At 40.0% G+C, this 4,783-nt stretch overlaps 1 long non-coding RNA gene across 1 annotated transcript; it reads left to right on the top strand.

Annotated features, from left to right (window-relative positions):
• The first annotated feature begins 299 nt into the window (after positions 1 to 299).
• On the top strand, positions 300 to 4,565 carry LOC308224459. Its single transcript, XR_013957479.1, has 4 exons — positions 300 to 371; positions 1,566 to 1,649; positions 3,900 to 3,952; positions 4,443 to 4,565. It is a non-coding gene; the product is annotated as an uncharacterized lncRNA (long non-coding RNA).
• Positions 4,566 to 4,783: the final 218 nt, after the last annotated feature.

The following is a 4,783-nucleotide window of genomic DNA, read 5'->3' as shown; positions in this document are numbered from 1 at the left end:
GGAGCACCTAGAATCTCCAGTTGAAAGCGGTGATCTCACCGTGCCTGAGCTGGGACAAAAAGATCCCAATTTTGAATAGAATGGCTCTTGCAAGAGTTCTCAAAGTCAACATTCCATTAGATAATCAGCTGAAAAGCAATTGACCTTGACTCTGAAATTGTTTAAATATGTCACAAAAGACAAGCGACAAAAGTGAAGCTTGACATGAGGTGTAACATTTCTGCTTGCTTTTGGATTTTTTGAGTAGTTCTTAAGAGATGCTTCCCAGGCTTCTCCAAGAAGAGTGGTGTGCTAACTGTGGCAAATCAGACTACGTTCAAAGATGGAAGAGGGAAAACAAGAAATGTAACTGATCTCAGGGAAGCTGCAAAGTAGGTTTTACCCTTCTTAAGTGCTTGCGTGTTGGATTCTGAGACTGTGAAATAATTTAGGAATTGAAAAAAAAAAAAAAGATCAGAATCTGTTGTAGCAAATGGCTGAGGGTACCCAGACAAGACTTGCTGGTAGATGGTTTCTGTGCCTGAGCACTTGCAAAGTACCAGTAGGGAAAACCAGCACTGTGGTATCTAGAAGTGAGCAAGGAGCGAAAAGCTTTAGTGTGCCTCAGAATTACTGTCAGTTTTTAAAACATTCTGCTTGGTTTTCCTAGCAAAAATTAGTACCAAGGGAAGTTAAAGGAGGTTCAAATTGAAGTCCTCATGCAGCAGGACTTGGGCCAGCCAATAATGGCCTCATCTCTTCCTTTCTACAGCAGCCTTTCTACTACCGTGGTCTGTCCTAGTACTTTGGCATCTCACCTCATCAGCATGCTCCTGTGTTTAGCACATGTCTAAAGGTCAAAAGGCAGCATCCTGGGCTCTGATGCCAGACAGCACCTCCCTTGCAGATGGACAGCAAGCATCTCCAGTCCTGGGTAGCAGCCAGGATCAGAAAAAATAGCTACAATAGCCTCCCTTTTCCAGCCTGTCTGGAGTGCAGGGGTACCTTTTCTTACGTCTTGATCTGAGGCTACCACATTCTAGCACCTTACCAGCAGTGCTAATACTTGCACCTTAGGAAGTTTTCTTCTTCTGGCATCTGCAACTACATTGTTTATCCTTTGATAAGAAGAGTATTCATTTCTTCTTAGGAAAACATTAATATGGCAAGCACTTTGCGGGACAGGAAAATAACTCCAAGAAGTCCTCCTTTTACTTCACTGAGCTGTTTTCTGCTTCTCTGCTATTAGCAGTTCAGGAGTGACAACTGTTTGGCTCTTGGTGCACTGCAGATCTGAATAGTATGCACTTGTGACATAATGGTCATTTCTATCTGGCAAGGGTGAATACTCATGAAACTCCTTTTATAAAGCTTTTTTCAGGAGCCATATGGACATTTTTGCAGTTGTTTTGATTTGGAGTAACGGTGGTTGATGTTGGCTTGGTCATGGAACTGGAGTTGGAGGATAGTGATATACTCACCACTAGCAAAGATATTTCAGATTCCTTCACTGTGCCTATGTGTTGTTTAAATACATTTTGCTTTTCTATCTAAAGCAACCTTTGCTCTGGTTTGTCTTTTCTCAGCAGCAGCAATAATGTCCTAGATACCAGATCAGTTGGAGAAAGAAGTTTTGAAGACTGTGCCATTTCTTGATACTGGATTTTAATGTAAGATTCTAATGGGTATTTTTATGTTTTTCCAGACTCACTTTGGAGTGTGTAGGGAATTGAAAAATAGATTGCATATGTGTTTGTTACCAAACCTACTTTTAAACTCTGCTGTAATGTTGTCATGGATCTCTACATGAGGTAAGGATAGCACAGCATACATGCATACAGTATGGTCTGGAGTAGCTTTTTAATATCCTACCAGGCAGGACCCATCAGCATGGTAATTCCGAAACTAAAAAATCTTAATTAAGAGACTTTGAAACCAATTGCTGTTGCTAAATGTCATTAGTATCTATATAAAACACAACCCAATTTCCAACCTGATACTAGCAATATGTAGTTAAACTCATTATAATACATATATCCAATCTAACTCCATAAATCCAGTGCAGCAGGCAAAGCAACTTAAAGAACAAAAAATACTGAACAGAGTTAGCTTGTATCTTGCAATTATTACTCAATAATGAGCAATTAGTAAAAATGCAGCACCAAACCAAAAGAAGTAGCTATTTTGCTGAAGCAAGCATGTAAGTATATGTGCATAAATGGCTGTTCTCTTTAGATCCCTTACTGAAATCAGACTTATAGTGCAGACTCTTTCAAAGGAGATACTGCTCAACAGATGGGCTGTAGAGAGAATTGACCATTTTGTGAAGAGAGTTTCTCAATACTGAAGCCAGTTTCCACATTTCAAATAGGATACTTTTATAAGGAATTGTTGTTACTTTTAAAGCAGTTGGATAGAATTTTCCTCACACTTTTCACCAATAATGACAGCATGCATCCAATGATTTCTGGGTAAACATATTAAAGTGCCAGAGTTTGGGTGATGACAGTGAAGGCCTGATGGTGAAAGGAGGCGGGATTAAAAATGGAATATGGAATTGCTCTGTTCTTTTTATCTTACTCCCAAAGAACTGCTGCTTTCAAGGCTCAGTTTAAGGGAACCACTCTATTAAGGTCACTTGTTACCATGTATTCATTCAGTTTTGGTGTTACTAGGACTCATGTAAATTTGAAGCTAACTGTAGATAAAGGTAACGTAACTGCTTTAAAGAACAGAGTCAGGAACTCCAAAATGACAGCTTTTTTTTTGAGGAATACATTCTGAATTTCAAACAAGCCATTCAGAAAGGGAAAACACATCATGCTGGGAAGCCTTTCAAGGGCTAGGGCTTAAGACTAGTTTCCAAAGGTTTAACTACATAAACTGATGTTCTTTTTCTTGTCCCTCTGCCCGTCTGGCTTAGTTTGCCCAAAACATCTGGTTTTGATTGTTTGTGGTCAGGCTGAACCATTTTTTTATCTTTAGTCACTGGCTAAATAAACTGGGAACGTTCAGAAGAGAAGTTCCTGACCACAGGCGAGAAGAGGGTTTCATTTCTTTTGAGTCTGTTCTAATACAAAATTCTGATTTAACACCTCAGAATTCTAGAGAAATGAAATGTTCTGTGAAGCGTCTGAGCTGGATCTTTGTTGGATGGAACCATTGCTCACACTGCTTTATTTGCATTGCTTTATTCACATTGCTTTCAAAGGCCCAGCTGAGTAAAAAGGCCTTTTGCAGTCATTCTTTCCTTTCTGACTTGTTTTCTGGGAGTGAAATGGAAGCAAATGTTCCCTTACCACAGACTTGATAAAGGCACTGTAGATGTCCTTCCTAGGGGTCTCACTGATGGCTCTTAAGAGGTTCTTTTTATGCATCACTGTGCCCTGATCAGTTTCTTCTCCAATGGGTAGAAGTAATCACTGGTTTTCCTCCTGAAATGAATTCTTTTTTTCTAGGAAAGCTCTTCAAATGTTTCTTTCCTAATATTGTTTCTTTGCAAACAGGGATTTTAAAGGGAGGACATAAATGGAGGAGATAAACCAGGACATACCTCCCCCCACACAGATGCTTCTCCTGTTTAACTTTCTGTGCTGTAGACTAGGCCATGGCGTGGAAAAGGCGATGAGTTGGTCAGCCAATGTAAATGACCAAACTAGACCTGCACTGGTCCCATTCAGACACCCTGAGAACTTGGTGTGCGCAAACATTTCTGGCTGTGTCCTTTGTGATCATCATATATAATCTGTCTGTCTCTAACAGCAGAGAGCCATGAGGAAATATTTCATAAGAAAGATTTTGAAATACAGTTTTGCAAAACATTTTCCTACATGAGATGAAGTGACCCTCATTTGGAGTAAGAGGCATGCAAGAAAGATTCTCACACTTGTTCTCCCTGTGTTTTTTTCTTATCTTTCTAGTCGGCTGTTCATTGCAGTGAGTCTGCTCTTCCTTGTGTTATTGAGCTTCACAGGTGGGGTTCTCTTCTGGATTTTCATCTTGGGTGTGATTGATTGGAATTATAGGTTATGGTAGGTGTAATCCTCCAGCCTCTGAGGCTATTTTTCCTTATTGCTTAATTTTGGGCAAGGAAAGTAAGTGATTACATTAGTTAAATGCCGTAGTTGAGAGAGCTAGTGCCTGGGTTTAGACACAGTTAAATGAGAAGGGCTTAAATGGCAGTGAAATTTAATAAGAATCCAGCTGTGCTGATACTTAGCACCAGATGCAGCAACCTGAACTATCTATCCCCAGTGTGCTTAGTCCGTATTCACTTGTACTGATTTTGCTTTTCTGCAGATGTGATGTTATAGCTGGCTAGTCTCGCGGTAATGGGTGTTTGGGTTTTGCTTACCTGTCGTGCTGGGGCGAAAACATTTCATTTGTCAAAGATTTAGAACAACCCCAACCTTGTCTTTGCACTCTTCAGAAACACTCATTTGATCTTGATTGTTTTTTAACAGGCACCTGGCGTTGTTATGACCATCTTAAAGGAATACCTGGATCTGACCTCACTGTTTATCACATTGGGTTCCAGAGAGACTTCAAAGTGCACCTGCAGCTGTGGCAAACATGGTTAGCATTTAGTAAGTGTCCTTTAAACTTGGTATCTGTTAATGAATGTTCAGGAGATTCAGTTGCTGTCTTGCTACAGTTTCTGCCTTGGTAAATCTCCTCCGCTGCATATGTTGCTCATAGAAGTAAGCATAATTCTCTTTCTTTGTATAGTACAAAAATCTACTTTTTCTGCAAGGCTACTAGTATATGTGTAAGGGGCCATAATGCAATCGCACTAGTGATGAGA

Source organism: Psittacula echo (assembly GCF_963264785.1).
Source record: "Psittacula echo genome assembly, chromosome: 8".
Classification (NCBI taxonomy): Eukaryota; Metazoa; Chordata; class Aves; order Psittaciformes; family Psittacidae; genus Psittacula; species Psittacula echo.
Note: the sequence above shows the minus strand (reverse complement) of the source record. Positions and strands in the feature narration are given on the sequence as shown.